The 22,034-nt window shown below is 42.0% G+C and overlaps 1 protein-coding gene across 2 annotated transcripts in view; it reads left to right on the top strand.

Moving 5' to 3' along the window:
• The first annotated feature begins 403 nt into the window (after window positions 1-403).
• Window positions 404-22,034, top strand: part of SLC16A7 (solute carrier family 16 member 7) — a 73,748-nt gene continuing 52,117 nt past the window's right edge. Inside the window, exon 1 of one of the 2 annotated variants that reach the window (XM_056574026.1) lies at window positions 404-518. The gene's annotated coding sequence lies outside the window, so the exon portion shown is untranslated. Of the gene's footprint in view, window positions 519-4,515; window positions 4,542-22,034 lie in introns of those variants that run through there. The other variant, XM_056574027.1, reaches the window with a different exon arrangement.

The raw sequence follows: 22,034 nt of genomic DNA on the forward strand, positions 1-22,034 counted from the left end.
GAGCCCTTATATGGGTCTGTAAGCGGCGCAAAATTGAAAATGTTATGATTTTTAGAAGGAGAGAGGGAAAAAACTAAAGTGCAATATTATTATGATTAACAACAACAACATTATTATTATTATTATTATTATTATTAATAATAATAATAATAAATAAAATGATGTGTAAATAGTTTTGGTTGCAAGTGTTTGACATGCTTTTCTTCTCTCACACGTTGCAGATATCTTATTTCCGATGACTACATTAGTACGTTACATATGAGAAAGGATTAGGGCTGGGTTGCCTTAAGCATATGTGAGAATACTGCTAAGAGATCCAGAGAGTGAGCCAGTATCTGCAGGACCAGCTCAAACCGCTCTTAACCCCTCCCAACCCTTCAGAGCAGTAAGATCATTGTCAGCCTACTCCTCCCACTAAAACAATTCAAACATCAGTGAAACACACTAGTGTATCCATTCATACTTCTAAAAAAAGGTTAAAAAAGCGAGACGTGAGTAGGAATTCCACCATTACCCAGGTAACCCGATTGACCTTATTTTTTTCTTGTTGTCAAGTGCTTTGTGTTCTGATTTAACATCCTGCCTTTACCAGTCTACTTACTTCTATACAACATATATGCAAGTAGTCATGTGTAAGGTAATAGTTCTTGCCAGACCTATTGTGCTACAGGTTATTCAGGTTGCTGGTGTCTTTAGTGTTCTTTCGCAACTTGCCTTATAGGTATGTAGTCTGCCTTGACTCTGCTGTGAAATGTTTCAGTGTCCTACATTTCAGGGGGCGGTGAATGTCTTCCCTGCTGCCAGTGGAGAGGAATAAATGTGTCATTGTGACGTGGAGTAGTGTACACACAGTCTCACTCTGCTATGTCTACACGCACTAGGTGTGAGTAAAAACCTCAGACTGGGTGACTGAGAACCCATACACTGTATGGCTGCCTGTAGATGTGAATAAACCATTCATTTATATCTCTAACAATCTTCAAGCAAATGTTTCTGATCTTCAGTTTCCCTTTATACGATGACAACAACCTTAAATGAATCTTAGGCGAGCTGTAGTGTATGCCTGATTTAGTCCGTGTGTAAACAGTAAAAAAAAAAAAAAAACCTTTAGTGCTCAACGTACCGCATGTTCTGCTTATGCAATATACAAGAAAATATGTGACCATATGGTATCATCAAAACTGCTGTTCAGAGGTTGAGAACTGCATGAGACATATCCAGAATCTGGTAATGCAGCTGTAATGAATGTAGTACATTAGTGGGAAGTATGGCACAGTTTTGCTTGGTTAATCATACCCTTATGTAGTATAATGAAATACAGCTTTCAGACAGCATGCAAATGAAGGAACACAACCAGATTGCATCGCACAGAACGCCAGCTCGCCTCATTTTCCTAAATATTTTGTTGTGATTATTATACAGACACGGCTCTAGATACTGATATATATCACTTGCAGTTTTTCAGATGGTATGTGCAACAATAGTAAATGGGTGTAATTATGTTATTTCATAATTATAACAGAATATGACTGTTTAATGTCAAATGCAGAACCATATTTCTTCTATTTGACAAATATTGACACGTTATTTTATACACAAATTAATAAAGAATGAAATGCAGAGTTGTGAACTCTCCTATTCTGTATTTATTAGGCATGCTCTCTCATCTGGAGCATACATGTACCGATTTAAAGTGTAGGCTCCCCATGTATGCCACACACATATGCATCTGTATACACAGAGCTGTACATGTCTTCCATTGACTCTCACCATAAGGGTCCTATTACACAAGGTGATTATCAGCAAAACAGGCCAATGATCAGCCTGTAATATAGGACCAGCAAACAGCTGAGAAATGAGCAAGCACTTAGAATAGCTGGTCACATGCTTTTGACATGTAAAAATCATTGCTCGTCGGCCACATATCTGTGTACCCTGTGTAATAGGGCATGTGTGACTGGTGTATTACAGAAGTAAAGGTCCTCCCCTCAATTCAGTGATCGATTCTGCAGCCCTGCCTACTTGATACCTTGCCTTCTAATAGGCTCAGCAAATGGGGCTAGGCGGGGTGGGCTGTGTAATACAGCCTTTAGAGAGTATACTATACTACATGCATTCTTTTCTTTGGGATCCCCTTGTATTAAAATATGTAATCTACTAAGCTATATGTCCTAAATTTCCCCCTTTGTATCTAATGAACACATATCACAAACATTATATAAACAGAACCCAAAGTTGGCTATACACATTATTTTGATCAGCCAACCATCTTATTCACATTTTGGAGTGTACTTGTTTTCATCTTTAACAAAGTACGTTTTAGGGTGGAGGGTGGAGGGGCATTACGGGCGCTCCCGTACCCCGGCCAGATCAGCCCGTGACTCCATTTACTTTAATGATCCGACCGAAGTCAAACGGTGACTCCGGTCGGCTCAGTTTTGACCCGTATGCAGTTTCCTGACCGAACCTAAAACCGTAGTATACTACAGTTTTAGGTCCAGTCCAAAACCGCATACGGGTCAAAACTGAGCCGACCGCAGCCACCGTTTGACTCCGGCGGGGGTACGGGAGCGCCCGGTTTTCCCCTCCCCCCGCCGGATCCGGGCACCCGTATGTACAAAACGTGGTGTGAATGCACCCTTAGAAACTAGGTTGTCAGTATGTGGTGTCAACTGTTAGTTTAGTTCAAACTGTCTTGTTCAAATCTAATTCAAATTTTCACATAACATAATGAAAGAATAGACTATGTCCCCAAACAGAAACTATAGCCCATGGTAGAGGCTAAAGTCCTACACAGGGGAGACCTGGGGGTGCACACAAATCACTGTGCATGCCCAGCATCAGCAATGATTTACATGCCTTCTGCTCTACAACCCATATTTAGTGTGACCGGTTCTCTTCAGTAGTGTTGAGCGGCATAGGCCATATTCGAATTTGCGATATTTAGCGAATATATGGATGAATATTCGTCATATATTTGCTAAATTCACATATTCGTAATATTCGCATTTTATTTTCACATATGCGAAAATTAGCATATGCGAAAATTTGCATAAGCGGAAATTCGCATAAGTGAAAATTAGCATATTCAAAAATTAGCATACGTGGAATTTTGCATATAGCATATAGTGCTATATTCGCGAATAAAATTCGCATTGTGAATATTTGTGAGCAACACTACTCTTCAGCATCAATACCTACAGCTAAAAAAAAAAAATTTTAAAAATCAAACGTATAACAGTTATCTAAGCTACTGAATGACTGTTGTACTGAACTTTTGGCACATTAAATATTTTCACAAATATCCAGCAGAAAAAAAACCAGCTTGAAGGTATTGCACATTGAGAACAGGTACAATATATACAGAAACATGCACTCATTTCCATTTTGCCATTTATGCTTGATCTAAATGCTGTGACTATATTTTCTTTGATGTTGCAGACTTTGTACTGATGTCTGCGGTCCCTGGTTTATAGCTACTGCAGGTACACAATCTAAATAAGTTGTAAGCCTAGTTTCACGTCAATATTTCTGCCTTCTGTTCATTACATTCGGTAAGCAACAGAATAATTTACATAAAGTAATCTTATTGATGTAAATTTTTGTGATCAGTTAATCTCAATTTCCTTCAGTTATGTCTGCAGTTAGTTTTTGATAATACAACAAAAATGTGGCAATTTTTCCCGCCATAAGAACCAACTACAAACAAAACTCTATAATATGTTAAAAATTTAAATTGAAAGTCTATGGTGAGGGATGTGACAGGAGGGTTTTCTGTTTACATCCATTTACCTCTGTCTTTTTGACCTTCTGGGTACGACTGCCAAACTAAGCATGCTCAGAAGTTGTCAAAAAACAGAAAGTTAGACCAGATCATGTGACTTGTCAGAGCATGTCAGCTGCCCAAAAAAAGCCAAATAAAAAAACTGATATAAACTGATGTAAACTGATCCAATGCAAACTGATACAAATGTTCCAGGTTTTTGATTGAACATTTGAAATGATCCTGTAAAAAGTTTGCAGAATTCTGGTGTATCTATAATATGGATCAGTAGGCATTCTATGGGCTGCTATTCAGAGGTCTATACTTATTGCTATGTGCATAAAGCCCTAATAAGTAACATATCTACATGGTGTGGGGACCATATAGACCGAAACCCTTTCAGTGACCAGCAGGTAGAGAATGAATTGATTGAATCAGCTTTGCCTTGTAGTTCTGAGTACATGGAGGTTTCTAGCTTGCCATTCACATGCAGTATGTACGTTGTGCAGGAATACACATTCTTTTCTATAACCATGATAAAAGGTATGCAGTAGCTTGGAAAATACTTTAAACAGACTAGTTCAATGTGAATAACTGCTGTAGAGGTCATTCCCTTAATAATAGGTTAGCACTTTAATGGAAACAATGAACAGGGGTGTGAATAATAGCAACCAATGAGTAGCAAGAGCTGCTGGACTTATTTGTGACTCCTAACATTGTAAGATATCATGCCTTATAGGACATTACAGGGATAGCCTTCTTTCTGCTGCTTTACCAGGTGCTGTATTGTTTCCTTTTTAAAGTTTTATTTTTGTTATGTAGCAAATATAACTGCACAATGGGATTTTTATGCTGCCTTGCCCTGTTTTCTGTTTGAGCCAAGAGAAAGAATTGCAACAGGGTTGCACACAAATTTCTGTACAATGTTAGAGTCTATGATATCAGTTATTGGGAAGTGAGCCATGTCTGTCACAGTTTGTTTTTCATTCTCTTCTCATGGTAGTTTTCTTTTTCCACAAATACTTTACACATGAATCACTGGGACAAATCATTTTATTTTATTTTTGATATTTTTACTATATTTCAATGTACATACAAACATTTTTGTTTGCAGTTTTCTATGGTACACAGCCCCCCCCCCCCCTGCAGTGAGATCGCGTGGCGGTGATTGACTGCTGATGTAGCCAGGGGGCTTACCTCTGTTCCTGTGCTGGCTGCCGCTCTGAGAATTGTTAAGCCTTGCAGGTCCAGGCTTTATCAATCAAGCACAGAGCACACAGATCAATGTGTTCTATGGACCCACATTGATCTGTATGAGGAATCTACTGATTCCTCCCAAAATTTGAATAAAAAGTAAAAAAAAAACACACGTTAACCCCTTCCTTTTTAAAAATTTGAATCACCCCCTTTTCCCAAATTCCATATAAAAAATATGTAAACATAATAAAAATAAACATATGTGATATCGCCACGTGCGTAAATGTTCAAACTATAAAAATATAATGTACATTTTTTGTCACTTTGTACCCCATCAAAACAAAAATGGTACTGATAAAAACTTCAGATCACAGCGCAAAAAATGAGCCCTCATACATCCCTGTATATGGAAAAATAAAAAAGTTATAGGGGTCAGAAGATGACAATTTTATACATACAAATTTTGGTGTAATTATAATTTTTTTTTAAGTAGTAAAATAAAATTAAACCTATACAAATTAGGTATCCTTGTAACCATATGAACCTACAGAATAAATATATGGTGTAATTTTTACCAAAAAGTTCACTGCATAGAATCAAAAGCCTCCAAAAATTACAAAATGGCTTTTTTTTTTCAATTTTGCCCCACAAATATTTTTCTTCTGCTTTCGCCGTAAACTTTGTGGTAAAATGATTATAATGACATCAAAGTACAATTGGTGGCGCAACAAAAAAGCCCTCATATGGGTCTGCATGTGGAAAATTTTAAGCATTATGATGTTTAGAAGGGGATGAGGAAAAAACGAAAGTGCAAAAACGGAAAAACCCTGCATTTTTAACCCCTTAAGGACACAGGGCATACAGGTACGCCCTGACTTACTGTTACTTAAGGACTCAGGGCGTACGTATACTTCCTGAGTCCCGCTAACAGAGTTTAAACCGTTCTCACGAGTGGAGAACTGGTTAAAGCCTGTGGGTCCTGGTTGCTACAGGCATCCAGGAACCACGGCTAATGCCGGGTTCTGCCGATCAGGCCGATGCCTGGCATTATCCCTTTAGATGCTGCCATCAAAGTTGATCGCAAAACTATCTCGGCAGATCAGTGGAGCAGATTCGGACAATCGCGACAGAAACGCTTACTAGATGACAGGAGGGTACTCACCTGCCTCCTGGCCGTCTGATCAGCGATCTACTGCTCCATGCCTGGCTCAGCAGACTGGAGAAGCAGAGCGCCGATAACACTGATCAGTGCTATGCTATGGCATAGCAGTGATCAATGTATGCAATCAGAAGATTGCATAGTATAGCCCCCTTTGAGGGCTAAAATAAAAAGTAAAAAGTGTTAAAAAAAACAGACTACATGTGAATAAGCCCCCCCCCCTCCCAATAAAAGTTTGAATCACCCCCCTTTTCCTATTTTTTTTAATAAAGTAATGTAATAAAAAAAAGTGGTACCGCCGCATGCGCAATGGGGGGGGGGGGGGGGGGGAACTAAAGTCTTATGGACCCCAGAAAAAAGTATAGGACCTGGGCCAGCCCCCTCATATAGTGACCATATAGCAGTAGATATCATCACCATCACATGGTAACTAAATAATACAGCCATGCTTCTTACTGAATAAAACACATTATATACAAACTAATAATCCCCCATATAGTAAACATATAGCAGTAGATATCATCACCATCACATGGTAACTAAATAATACAGCCATACTTCTTACTGAATAAAACACATTATATACAAACTAATAATCCCCCATATAGTGACCATATAGCAGTAGATATCATCACCATCACATGGTAACTAAATAATACAGCCATGCTTCTTACTGAATAAAACACATTATATACAAACTAATAATCCCCCATATAGTAAACATATAGCAGTAGATATCATCACCATCACATGGTAACTAAATAATACAGCCATACTTCTTACTGAATAAAACACATTATATACAAACTAATAATCCCCCATATAGTAAACATATAGCAGTAGATATCATCACCATCACATGGTAACTAAATAATACAGCCATACTTCTTACTGAATAAAACACATTATATACAAACTAATAATCCCCCATATAGTAAACATATAGCAGTAGATACCAGCAGTGACTTATAAATGACATGTTCTCGGAGTCAGGGGTTGACTGACATCTCATAGGGCTCCCGGGCAATACAATATTATGGGGCCCCCGTGTGCCCACCCTTTATAGACACCCACATACAATACCTGTACAGTCTGATAAGGGTAAGAGTACTGTGTCACTCTTAGGCAGCCTGTAAACATTGTGATCCCACAGTGACAGGAATGTGGCCACCACATTCCCATTGGGATAGAAGCATTGCTCCGGTATTTGACATCCAGAAGGAAGTCGCAATGTGGGCACTGGCTCACTGACTTAGATTAACAGGGAAGGCGGAGTCAGCGCAGCCAGGGGCGGACACTAGAGAAGAAGGCTTTGGAGGTGACTGGAGGATAACACATGATATAACAGCAGAATAGTGACTGCAGCTTTGAAGGTGACTGGAGGATAAAGCATGCTGTAACAGCAGAATAGGAATAGTGACTGCAGCTTTGAAGGTGACTGGAGGATAAGGCATGCTGTAACAGCAGAATAGGAATAGTGAGTGCAGTTTTGAAGGTGACTGGAGGATAAGGCATGCTGTAACAGCAGAATAGGAATAGTGACTGCAGGTTTGAAGATGACTGGAAGATACTGGAGGATACATGATGTACTGGCAGAATACTGACTGCTCTGGAGGTAAGGCATGGTGTAAGAGCAGAATAGTGGCTGCAGCTCTGAAGGTGACATGAGGATACAGCAAGATGTTACAACAAATTAGTGGCTGCAGCTCTGGAGGTGACTGGAGAATAAGGCATGATGTAACAGTAAAATAGTAAGCGTAGCTCTGGATGTGACGGTAGGATAATGTATTGGGTCTGCAGCTCTGGAAGTGACTGTGGGATAAGGTGACTGGAGGATACAGTATGATGTAACAGAAAAGTAGTGGCTGCAGCTCTGGAGGTGACTGGATTATAAGGCATGATGTAAGAGCAGAATAGTAAGTGTAGCTCTGGATTAGTGTTGAGCGGCATAGGCCATATTCGAATTCGCGATATTTCACGAATATATGGATGAATATTCATCATACATTCGCTAAATTCGCATATTCATAATATTCGCGTTTTATTTTCGCATATGTGAAAATTGGCGTATGCGAAAATTTGCATATACAAAAATTAGCATATGCGAAAATTCGCACGCCAGTCTGACACAGTAGTATTAGAGCCTTCTTTACACCACACAAGCTGGAAGCAGAGAGGGATGATCACTGTGATGTGTACTGTGGAAAAAAAAAAAAAAAGAATATTCATAATTATGAATATATAGTGTTTTATTCACGAATATTCGCAAATTCGCGAATATGCGATATTCGCGAATAAAATTCGCATTGCGAATATTCGAGAGCAACACTACTCTGGATGTGACTATGGTATGATGCATTAGGGCTGCAGCTATGGAAGTGACTTTTGGATAAGGCATAGTGCAACAGCAGAATAAAGAAAGCAGCTCTAGAGGAAAAGGCATGATGTAACAGCAGAATAGTAAGTGTAGCTCTGGATGTGACTATAGTATGATGCATTAGGGCTGCAGCTATGGAAGTGACTTTTGGATAAGGCATAGTGCAACAGCAGAATAAAGAGAGCAGCTCTGGAGGATAAGGCATGATGTAACAGCAGAATAGTTAGTGTAGCTCTGGATGTGACTATAGTATGATGCATTAGGGCTGCAGCTATGGAAGTGACTTTTGGATAAGGCATAGTGCAACAGCAGAATAAAGAGCGCAGCTCTGGAGGATAAGGCATGATGTAACAGCAGAATAGTGGCTGTAGCTCTGGACGTGACTGGAGTATAAGGCATGCTATAACAGCAGAATAATGGCTGCAGCTCTGGAGGTGACTGTAGGATAAGGCATGGTGTAAATGCAGAATAGTGAGTGCAGCTTTGGAGGTGACAGGAGGTTAAGACATGGTGTAATAGCAGAATAGTGAGTGCAGTTCTGAAGGTGACAGGATGATAAGATATGGTGTAACTGCAGAATTGGGAGTGAAGCTTTGGAGGTGACTGAAATATAAGACATGGTGTAAAAAGCATAATAGTGAAACCACATACACACCTTACTTCATGCTGTCTTCTTCCTCCAAAGGGGTACTCTGTTTTTTTTTTGTTTTTTTTTAAATCAACTGGTGCCAGAAAGTTAACCAGATTTGTAAATTACTTCTATTAAAAAATCTTAATCCTTCCAGTACTTATTAGCTGCTGAATACTACAGAGGAAATTATTTTCTTTTTGGAACACAGTGCTCTCTGCTGAATCCCGAGCACAGTGCTCTCTGCTGACATCTCTGTCTATTTTAGGAACTGTCCAGAACAGCATATGTTTACTATGGGGATTTTCTCCTACTCTGGACAGTTCTTAAAATGGACAGAGATGTCAGCAGAGAGCACTGTGGTCATGATGTCGCCAGAGAGCACTGTGCTCGTGATGTCAGCAGAGAGCACTGTGTTCCAAAAAGAAAATAATTTCCTCTGTAGTATTCAGCAGCTAATAAGTAGTGAAAGGATTAATTTTTTTTAAGATTTTCCACCGGAGTACCCCTTTAACGACGCAGGACGTATATTTACGTCCTCTGCCGGCTCCCGCAATATGCCGCGGGGTCACGTGGTGTCCCCGCGTCATATCGGGTCGGTCCTGGCAGCTAGCAACGGCCGGGACCCGCGGCTAATACAGGACATCACCGATCACGGTGATGCCCTGTATTAACCCTTCAGACGCGGCGATCAAAGCTGACCGCCGCGTCTGAAGTGAAAGTGAAAGTATCCCGCTGCTCAGTCGGGCTGTTTGGGACCGCCGCGGTGAAATCGCGGTGTCCCGAACAGCTTACAGGACACCAGGAGGGCCCTTACCTGCCTCCCCAATGTCCGATGATCAACGAATGACTGCTCCGTGCCTGAGATCCAGGCATGAGCAGTCAAGCGCCGATAAGACTGATCACAGGCGTTTTAATACATGCCAGTGATCAGCATGAGAGATCAGTGTGTGCAGTGTTATAGGTCCCTATGGGAGCTATAACACTGCAAAAAAAAGTTTAAAAAAAGTGTTAATAAAGGTCATTTAACCCCTTCCCTAATAAAAGTTTGAATCACCCCCCTTTTCCCATAAAAAAATAAAACAGTGTAAATAAAAAAATAAAATAAACATATGTGGTATCGCCGCGTGCGTAAATGTCCGAACTATAAAAATATATAATTAATTAAACAGCACGGTCAACGGTGTACGCGCAAAAAAATTCCTAAGTCCAAAAAAGCTTATTTTTGGTCACTTTTTATACCATTAAAAAATGAATAAAAAGTGATCAAAAAGTCCGATCAAAACAAAAATCATACCAATAAAGACTTCAGATCACGGCGCAAATAATGAGTCCTCATACCGCCCTGTACGTGGAAAAATAAAAAGTTATAGTGGTCAAAAGATGACATTTTTAAACGTATAATTTTTCCTGCATGTAGTTATGATTTTTTCCAGAAGTACGACAAAATCAAACCTATATAAGTAGGGTATCATTTTAACCATATGGACCTACAGAATAATGATAAGGTGTCATTTTTACTGAAATATGCATTGCGTAGAAACGGAAGTCCCCAAAATTTACAAAATGGCGTTTTTTTCTTCGATTTTGTCGCACAATGATTTTTTTTAACTGTTTTGCCGTGAATTTTTGGGTAAAATGACTAATGTCACTGCAAAGTAGAATTGGCGACACAAAAAATAAGCCATAATATGGATTTTTAGGTGGAAAATTGAAAGGGTTATGATTTTTAAAAGGTAAGGAAGAAAAAACGAAAGTGCAAAAACTGAAAACCCTGAGTCCTTAAGGGGTTAATGAAGCAGGGCGTATGCAAACACCCCCATTCCCGAGTCCTTAAGGACTCAGGGCATATGGATACGCCCTGCGTTCTTCCGGCACTTGCCGCTCGCAGGGCAGGGACCAGACCGGGATCCCTGCTTATATCATTCAGCAGGCATCCCGGCATGTCGCCCAGGGGGATCCTGAGGTCCCCGCAAATCGTGCGTCAATTCAGACGTGCGATTTGCGGTTATTCCAGGTCAATCGGGTCTCTGGTGACCCGGCAAAAAAGGGTGAATGGGGCTGTCCGAGACTGGAGTGAGGTGGCACGGGTGCCGCCTTGTTATCACGTGATTGATCGGTCAGTGATCGGAGCAGAGACCTGCGCCGGCGGGGATCTCCTACCTTGCCCTCGTCCGGCGGGGGTCCCCTCAGGATTGGTGGTGACGATAGGAGAAGCAGGATCGGCTGCAGCAGCGGCGGCATCCCGGGGCCGGATACAGCAGGAGGTAAGGCCTGGTTACTTTCTGCTGTTGCTTAGCAAAAACTCTCGGCATGCAAAGCCAAAGGGCATGCTGGGAGTTGTAGTTTTGCAACAGCTGGAGTTCCAACTACAACTCCCAGCATGCCCTTTGGTAGTCTGTGCATGCTGGGGGTTGTAATTATGCAACAGTTGGAGGCACATTTTTTCTATGAAAAAGTGCATCCAGCTGTTGCATAACTACAACTCCCAGCATGCACAGACTACAAAAGGGAATGCTGGGAGTTGTAGCAGGGTGACTCCAGCTGCTAAAAAACTACAACTCTCAGCATGCCCTTCGGCTGTCAATACAACACCCAGTATGCACTGAGAGACTGTACATGCTGGGAGCTCTAGTTTTGCAACAGCTGGAGGCACACTGGTTGCTAAACACTCAGTTAAGTAACAAACTCTCAGTGTTTCGCAACCAATGTGCCTCCAGCTGTTGCATAACTACAACTCCCAGCATGTATGGTCTGTCAGTGCATGCTCTGAGTTGTAGTTTTGCAACAGCTGGAGGTTTGCCCCCCCCCCCATGTGAATGTACAGAGTACATTCACACGGGTGGGTTTACAGCGAGTTCTGCTGCAAGTTTGAGATGCGGCAAATTATCCGCCGCAGCTCAAACTCCCAGCAAGAAACTCACTGTAAACCTCCGCCCGTGTGAATGTATCCTAAATACACTACACTACACTAAATAAAAAGTAAAACACTACATATACACATACCCCTACACAGTCGTCCCCCCCCAAATAAAAAAATTGAAATAAAAAAAGTCTTGTACAGCACTGTTTCCAAAACGGAGCCTCCAGCTGTTGAAAAACAACAACTCACAGAGTTGCCGGACAGCCACTGACTGTCAAGGCATGCTGGGAGTTTTGCAACAGCTGGAGACACCGTGTTTGGAAAACACTGCCGTAGGGTATTTTTGTGGTGGATTCAAATCCCCATTTTAGTCCTCAAATGCATATGGTGCTCTCTCGCTTCGGAGCCCTGTCATATTTCAAGGAAACAGTTTAGGGCCACATATGGGGTATCTCCGTACTCGCGAGAAATTGCGTAACAAATTTTGGGGGGCTTTTTCTCCTTTTACCCCTTATGAAAAGGAAAAGTTGGGGTCTACACCCGCATGTTAGTGTATGCGGTTCAGTTGTTTTGAATGGCTTTTTATTTCTCTTCTTTGGGGCCTTTCGGATTTCTGAATTGGTTACACCTAGTTGGAAGGTGGGGGGGGCCTGTTGCGAGTAGATGTGCGGTTAGATGATGGGGTGTTGGAATGTTGGGTGCGTAGATCTAAGACGGATCAACAAGGTAGGGGAGTGCTGGTAAGGTTGGCGGCACATGGGGTTTCTGAGATGTGTCCAGTGGCATGCTTTCAACAATTTTTGTTGGTGCGTGCATTGGGTGACGGCCCTTTGCTGTTGCATGAAGATGAAAGTTTTCTCTCCCATTTTCAGAGTGTTGTGATGTTTCAGAAGTGCTTGCGGGAGGTTCGCTGTGTGGCGGAGGAATACAGTTTGCATTCCTTTCGTATTCGGGCTGCTACTAAGGCGTCGCGGTGGGGTCTGACTCCGGAGGCAATTAAACACTTGGGGAGATGGGAGTTGGAGCATTTTAGGTTGTATTTTCATCCACATTTGCTGGGAGCTGTTATTTGTTGCTATTTTCTGTTTATTGTTTCTTTTGTTTCAGTTGCTGGACCGTGCTTTATCTGGAATGTCGGCCACACTTATGTGGTACGGGGGAGGGGTTCAGGCTGCAGTACGGCTGGCCGGTCGCCAGCTCGGGTTCCCTAGGGCGGAGGCTCAAGTGAGGTGGATAGGCAAAGGGGGTATGTTAGGGGCTGGGTTGTTACCGCACATCCAATATTTTGTTAATATGAATCGTGCCCTGGATGTTTTTGTGTTGCACGCAGGTCCAGGGATGTCATGAGGGATGGGAAGTTGGACATGCTTCAGCCGTGGGCTACCTTTCCAGGCATAATTTTGTTCTGGTCCGACATAGTGTCACGCTGCCATTGGCGGCAGGCTCGCTCCGTGGCCTCTTTGAATCAGGCACGGACGCCGCATAGCAATGACGCCGGGGATGCACGACAGAGGCCTGGAGCAGCGCGGACCGGACTCAGGTAATTATGCCACCGGGGATGGGGGGAGGCAACGGGGCAGCGGCGCCGGCAATGGGTGCCGCTGCCCCTTCTCTCCCCCGGGCTGTCGGCGCCGCTTCTCTCCCCCTGGCTATCGGCACCGGCACCGATAGTCAGGGGGACAGAACGGGCAGCGGCGCCGATAACCAGGGGGTGAAAAGGGCCGACAGCAGCGCTCTAGACCCCAGGAAAGGCAGGGGGAGAGAAGCGGGCAGCGACGGCCTCTCTCCCCCTGCCTTTCCTGGGGCGGTATCGGCGTATAACACGCACACAGACTTTAGGTTAAAAATTTTAGCCTAAAAAGTGCGTGTTATACGCCGATAAATACGGTATATATATATATATATATATATATATATATATATATTCCCTGGAATACCCCTTTAAGTTTTTGCATGATGTGCTTCCGATTGGAATTGTGGCTACTATAGTGGCATCCCAGGCGTTTGCTTTATTAGGTCCAATGTAGGAGTTAGTATAGTGTTGGGGTCTGGGAATTCTGGTTTTGCCCCTTGTGTGGAATGCATGAACTCATGTTCTTTCTAACTGGTACAGATACAATAATACAATTTCATTCTGTGTAATATTATAATCACATTTACTAGTAAAGCAAATTGAAAAAGATAGATGTTGTTTTTTTGTTTGGGGGTCACAGATGCAATAATAGCAACAGCAACCAGGATATGGTTATTCTGTAGACTATAGACCATTGTTTCCCAACCAGTGTGCCTCCAGCTGTGGCAAAACTACAATTCTCAGCATGCCCGGACAGCCAAAGGCTGTCCGGGCATGCTGGGAATTGTAGTTTTGCAACAGCTGGATGCACTCCTGTTGGGATCACTGATATAAACTGTAATAAACACATCAGTGTCAGCAAAAGAACATGCAATATATACAGTATTAAGACTGCTCATTACTTTAAATTTGTATTTGTTTATATTAAAATGTTTATTTGTCCAAAACAATGTAATAAACAAGAAACATTTTGCAACGTTAGGTGGTTTGTGTGATCAGGCAGAATGCTGTGTAAGTGCTTCTTATGGTCTAAATGAAAGCATGGCGGAGATTGTGGTATTTCAGGAGCATGCCGTGCTTGAGCGACCTGTCCCATCTATACATCATCTATTTGTTTTTAAGCCTGATCGCAAAGTCCTTCAGTTGGATTAAGTAGAAAATCTGCTGTTTATAACAAATGCCTCCTCCAGAATCACAGAATGTCATGTATAACGTGTCATTTAAGCCCTGAATCCATAGCACAGTAAATTGACATTCAGTTCTGTTACTTACATCCAAATATTTGTGTGACTAAAACAATCTCAATCTATTATTAGAAATACTGTATATACTTAACATTTGCATTATTGCATCCAAATAATTGCTTGACTAAAACAATCTCAATGTTATATTAAAAATACTGTATATACTGATCATTAGAAATGTCACATGATCAGTTAAATGAACATGCCCTAGGGCTTGTGCTTATTTTGGATGGATGTACACTATGACATGTCAGGCAATTATGCTGTGCTATGGTTTTGTTTATTTTACAGAAAATGACAATCTCTTTCATTATCATAATAGTAAATGGGAGGTCTGAGAGATTGATTATTAGAATCCAGGATGGATTGAAATGCGTGGTCCACTGCTGTTGTTGGAGGAGTGTTGTACATACAATGGTTTTCAGGGTTAGTCCTATATGAAAGCTGCATTACCTGTATGACATCACATAATACTGATCAAAATTACCAAATATTTTTGGTCACCAAATATGTCCACCAAAAGAAAAGGAAGACCAGAGGAGCCAGAGGGGGAAAGAAAAGAAACAAACAACACCACACTCAAACCCCAAAGAAGAAGAGACTGAATTAATCAACATTTTCAATCTCTCTACACATCTACTCTCCAAAGCCAAACACTCACTTCTGGCTAAAGGACTGTCCCACTCAATCAATTAATGACTGACATTTTTGTGGACTTAAATTACTTCATTCGCAAATTGATGCTGAAAGACATTTCAAGTTGAAAAAATCCAAAAATGTGTCCATATCTTCTAAAATTGAGCCCTCCCAAAACCTTTATACACACCAAATGGTCAAAGGAATATCCAACTTCTACCCCCACCATCATAAAGGGCACCATCTTCATATCTTCTACGGTATCGTCTTGGAAGAACTTACTAGTCTACCCACCACAGCATCTCATAAGCTCACTAATAACAATCGCACAAAAGAAGAGAGCCGGGCACTCAAATCTGAAACAAAAACAGGATTTGGTCATAAGCAGTGCAGACAAAGGAGGAGGAGAAGTGGTCCAGAATAGATCCGACTACCTCAAGGAGGCCAAACGTATTTTAGCAGATACATCATATTACACCAAACTATCTGAAGATCCATCTACAAGATATAACCACGACTACATGCAACTTATCTCTCCTGCCCACATTGATGGCATACTCAATAAAAATGAAAAACCTCCTCACAGTACCAACCACCCAACTAGCATTTTTTTTAACCATCAGCCAAAGATACATAAAGATCTCAAAAATCTACCTGGCAGACCAATAATATCGGGCACTTGATCACATTTCATTGATCTGTTTCTACAAGGTATCCATCCTGCCTGAAAGATTCAGCAAGTCTCATTCGGGACCTTATGGACATAAACTGGGAACTTCATTACATATTCCTCACCATTGATGTAGCTTCACTTTATTCAAATATCCGTCATGATCTTGGTTTAAAAACCACTGCAGAGTTCTTAAACAAGACCGGAAATCTTGAACCAAAACAAGTGGACTTCTTACTGGAAGGCTTAAAATTCATCCTTAGTCATAACATATTCAGCCATAAAGGCAGCCTGTACCACCAAAAACACAGCACAGCAATGGGGACCTGTGTGGCCCCCAGTTATGCAAATCTCTTTATGTGGGGGGGGGGGGGGTTGAATCCCAATCCCGGTTCCCCCAAATACAACACAGACATCATATATTATAAGTGATATATAGATGACTTGTTCATCATATGGAAAGGAGGACCAGTAAACCTGAACAACAATGACTGGGACTTGGAGTTTAGCCCCAATGTGATCAAAGAATCAATAGTATTCCTGGATCTACAGGTGAGCCACCGTGACAACAAAATTATGACATGCACGCATTTCAAAGAAGTGGACACCAACAGTTTTTTGGATTTTAAAAAAATGGCTCAGGAACATCCAATTTAGCCAGTATCTAAGAATTCGAAGAAACTGCACACAAGTGGGCTACAGAACCGGTTCAAACAAAAACACTATCCCATCACCATCTTAAAAGACGCCTTCGCCCACAATCTTTCCAGCAGCCAAATTTCTCTGCTACTACCAACTACCAGCATCACCACCAACCAGGTGTCAAGTTCCATTTCTCACACGGTTAAAAAAGCAAACAATGAGGCCACTGAATTTGGCACAAATGTCATCACTACAAACAATCAGACACATCACAAAATCTTCAAAAAGAACTGGCATATCCTAAGTCAGGATCCTATTCTTAAAAAAAGTGATCCCACTGACACCGGGGTTCACCTTCTGAACGGCCAAAACACTGACAAATTTCTTGGCACCTAGCCATCTAAAAAAATTTAAAGAACTGCTGTGAAAGAACCCCTCCAACAAACTCTAGCCCCATTGACAGCAGGCTCCTACAAATGTGGTCAAAAAGGGTGCCTCTGTTGTGAAAGCATTTCACACAACGTCAGCTCCTTCACCTCAAAGATCACATCCATCACCTTTCTGATCAAAACCCGCTTGAACTGCAGCTCCACTTTCGTCATCTATCTCATTACGGATGTGGAATTCAATATATTGGAAGAACAACTCAAACGCTGCAAAAACGCCTGAATGGCCACCACCATAACACTTCAAAGGGTCATCTGAAACAAAGTGTGTCACGCCATCTAACAGAGAAGTGCAAAAAAGACTTTTCATCTATCAGTATCACACCAATTGAACAGGTCCTGTGTGACACAGTGTAACAGAGCTGGATGTGGATCCTCTAACCTGTGTGGCTGATGACTTGGACCGTATCGGGGAGCGGAGTCTAATGTGCAGCTGGTCTTCAGCAGAGCCTGGCGCAAGGCGGAAGGGGCTTGCTGCAGGTGACAACCAGGTTTGCTACCACCGACACTGCTCGACCACACAGGTAGCTGGGCAAGGTGAGGTACCGAAGGATAGGGCAGTAGCATAGTCAAATGTAGCAGAAGGTCAAGGCAGGTGGCAAAGGTGCAGAGTCTTATAACATAGCAGAAGGTCTGGATACACGGGTGAGGCTAACAGGCTATAAGGGTCGCTTAATCTCAGGCTAGGGGCAGGGAAGTGTGGGAGGTGCATTGATTTATAGAATGGTGTCAGGTGTACATAATAACTATGGGCATACTGGCCCTTTAAATTTTTGAGCTCTGGCGCACGTGCACCCTAAAGGACGGGGACGCGTGTGCCGGAGCTGAGACACAGCGGAGGCAGCAAGGAAGAGAGGTGAGTGATGGACTCGGATTTGCATGCGGGCATGTTCCGCGATGCGAATCCAAGCACCGCCGGCAGCCGAGACAAGGGAACGCGGAGCGCGGAACGTGTCTGTACCCCCCTTTAGTCTCTCCCTCTTTTTGGAGGACAAGAACTTGTGGATAAGGTCACGGTCTAGAATGTTGTCCTGCGGCTCCCAAGATCTTTCCTCTGGGCCAAATCCTTCCCAATCTACAAGGAAGAAAACATTTTCTTCTGACCAACTTGGAATCTAAAATTTCTTTGACGATGTAAACATCGGAGGTACCATTGATGGGAGTAGGAGTGAAGACTTTTTAGAAAAGAAGTTATGGATAACAGGTTTTAAGAGAGAGACATGAAAAGAATTTGAGATCCTGAGAGAGGAGGCAGATGGAAAGAATAAGCTACAGGGTTTAAACATTTTTTGATTTTGTAAGGACCCAAATAGCGAGGACCCAGCTTACAACATGGTGCCTTAAAATGGATGAACTTGGAAGACAGCCACACTTAGTCCCCTGGAAAAAATTTGGTAGGAGGACGTCTTTTCTTGTCCGCTTGCGATTTCATACGAGTGGCGGTATGCTGAAGAGAGTCACAAGTCTTTTGCCAGACAGAGACGAAGTTCTGCACTTGATCATCGGCCATGGGAACTCCGGAGGAAGTGGACAAGGGTAAAGGAGGACGAGGATGAAGTCCATAGACCACAAAGAAAGGAGATGACCCAGAGGATTCAGAATCCTTATGGTTGTAGAAAAACTCGGCCCAGGGTTGCAGATCCGCCCAGTCGTTTTGGCAAGAGGGAATAAAATGACAGAGATAGTCTTCCTGGTTTACCCTTTCGACCTGTCCATTGGATTGAGGGTGGTAACCCAAAAAAAAATCTAATTTAACTTGAAGGCGTGAACAAAGGGCCCTCCAAAACTTAGAGACAAATCGGATTCCTTGTCGGAGACAATATGGGAGGGCAATCCATGCAGGCGGATGATATGGAATAACTTGGCAAGCTGTGGTGCAGAGGGTAATCCCGGTAATGGCACGAAATTAACCATTTTTGAGAATCGATCCACAACAACCCAAATGACAATATTTCCGCCAGAAGAGGGAAGATCAGTAGTAAAGTCTATTGCAATATCGGTCCAGGATTGCCCTGGAACTAGCAAAGAATGTAGTAGATAGTGTTGCTCGCGAATATTCGCAATGCAAATTTTATTTGCGAATATCGCATATTCGCGAATTCGCGAATATTTGCGAATATAGCACTATATATTCGTAATTAAGAATATTCGTTTTTTTTTTCCACAGTACACATCACAGTGATCATCCCTCTCTGCTTTCAGCTAATTTTCGCATATACAAATTTTCTCTTATGCTAATTTTCGTATGCGCGAATATTCACATATACGAAAATAAAACGAGAATATTACGAATATGCGAATATTCGTAAATTCGAATATGGCCTATGCCGCTCAACACTAGTAGTAGACTAGCAGGCTTGTTCTGGGCACAAACTGAACAAGATCAGACAAAATCAACAACATCCTGTTTTAGAGTGGACCAACAATACTGTCGGCCGATGAGCTGCGAATTCAAGCATGACCAGCCAAAAGATAGGAATGACCCCATTTCAGGACTCGGAGTCTTAAACTGTGAGGTACATAAGTCATCCCTGGTGGCAAGTGTTGAAGACACAATCTGGCACTGCTGAGATGAGACGATCAAGGGAAATAATATGTTGAGAATGGGATTCCAGGTCTTGAACATCAGAGGATCTGGACAGAGGGTCAGCTCGAAGATTCTTCTCTGCAGGACGGAAGTGGATTAAGAAGTCAAATCTGGAGAAAAACAGAGACCACTGAGCCTGTCGGGGGTTGAGACAATGGGCAGACTAGAGATAGAGCAAGTTCTTGTGGTCAGAATAGATAGTAAGCAAATGTACAGAGCATTCTTCTAATGCCAACTTAATGGCCAAGAGCTCGCGATCTCCGATGGTATAATTTCTCTCCACAAGGGAGAATGTTTTGGAGAAAAATCTGCAGGTTAAAGTTTTCCCGTAGAAGACTTCTGCGCCAACACTGCACCTGCTCCAACTGACGAAGCATCCACTTTCAAGATGAATGGCTTACTAGGATCGGGTCTAGATAGAACAGGAGCTGAAGCAAAGGCAGACTTTAACTGTTTTAAAGCTTCTTCAGCCTCAGGAGTCCAAACTCTTGGATTAGCAGTCTTCTTGGTAAGCAAGACGATGGGGAGTAATCAGAGTGTAAGAGTGGAGTAATGAGGAATAAATTGCCGGTAGTAATTTCCAAAGTCGAGAAACGCTGAATTGCTTTCAAGCCCGGGGGTTGAGACCAGTCCAGTACTGCGGAGAGCTTGTTGGGATCAATTTGAAGACCTTGACTGGTAATAATACAGTATACCCCAGAAATGGAAGGCTGTTTTTTTTCAAAAGTACATTTCTCTAGTTTAGCGTAGAGATGAATTTCACGGAGACGCTGTAGCACTTGGCAGAGTGTTCCAGTCTCCATTCCATCTCCATATATACTAGTGATGAGCCGCTTTGCCCATATTCGAATCCGCGATATTTCGGGAATATATAGACGAATATTCGTTCTATATTCGTGAATTTCGCATATTCGTTATATTCGCATATGTGAATATTCGCATATTCACGTATTCGAGGAAGAAAGCAGTGAGGGGGTTGGCAACTTTACTATTGGTTGCTAGGGATGTTGTTTATAACCTCTGACAAGTGTATTTGCATCCTTCTAATTAGCCCACAAGTTAAAAGAAGGAATATGTGAATATGTGCATATGCGAATATGCGCATATGAGAATATGCGCATATGCAGAAAAAAAGATAATATTCGTAATTTCGAATATATAGCAAATATATTCGCAATATTCGTGAATTCACGAATTTGCGATATTCACGAAAAAAAAATTGAAATGCGAATAGTCTCGCCCAACACTAATTGTCATTCAATCATTTAGGAAAATATCCCTTTTAGAGTGGTAATAGTCTATTTTTTTTAAGCTACTGTACTTTCATCCTGCACATATCCACCCTCTGTTTCACGGTGACAATACACAATTAAAATACATGGTGTAATTGTTTTGTTTATGGAATTGTTCCTATTATCCTTCCCCACTTGACTGACATTAAATACCATATACTCTGTGCCTTGGTACTCTAAGCCATCCCTTATTGTAGTATAAGACCCCTTGTCCCCTTTTGATAAATATCTCCCCTCTCACAGCACTCACAGTTCTGCTCTGTCCTACCAGCGAACCCTGCTCGATCGCGGATGTTGGCCATTACCGGTGGGTCCCCGGCTGCTGCTAGCAGTCAGAACCTACTATGTATGATGCGAGCACCGTTCCGATGCTCGCGGTCATACACAGGACGTAAATGTACGTCCTGGTGCGCGAAGTCCCGCCAAACCAGGACATACATTTACGTCAGTGGTCATTAAGGGGTTAAGACACCACTTTGTATGACCCCATTCTCTGGGACATTTGTGTGACTTTTTCCATCCGTGCCACTTTTGTGAAAGTTTTTGAAAGCCAGTTTTGTAAACCAGGTATGGACTGGTGTTGTTTTTTGTGTAATTGAAGGCTGTTCAATAAACCTTTTTTTTTTTATTTTATTTAAATTTTTTTTTTTTTGAAAAGTTGCAAGTCTCAAATCACTGACCACTGCAAAGTAAAAGGAAGAACCTGTGTAAAACATCTGTTCTGAGAGAAATCTTGCAGGCTGGCGTACATCAAAAAGTTGCACATATGTTGCACTTGCAACATTTAAGTGACAAATATACAAATATAAAAAAATGGTGTAAATGCCTAGATAAATGTCCCCCAATATGTAGAGAAGCTTATGGACACACAGGCTAGACAACAGAAGTTCCGGTGAGGCGGCTGGTATTTCCATTGGCTCCAAGCTCCACAAGATCTCTACTTTTAGTGGGTGCTGT

Source organism: Hyla sarda, chromosome 4 (assembly GCF_029499605.1).
Source record: "Hyla sarda isolate aHylSar1 chromosome 4, aHylSar1.hap1, whole genome shotgun sequence".
NCBI lineage: Eukaryota > Metazoa > Chordata > Amphibia > Anura > Hylidae > Hyla > Hyla sarda.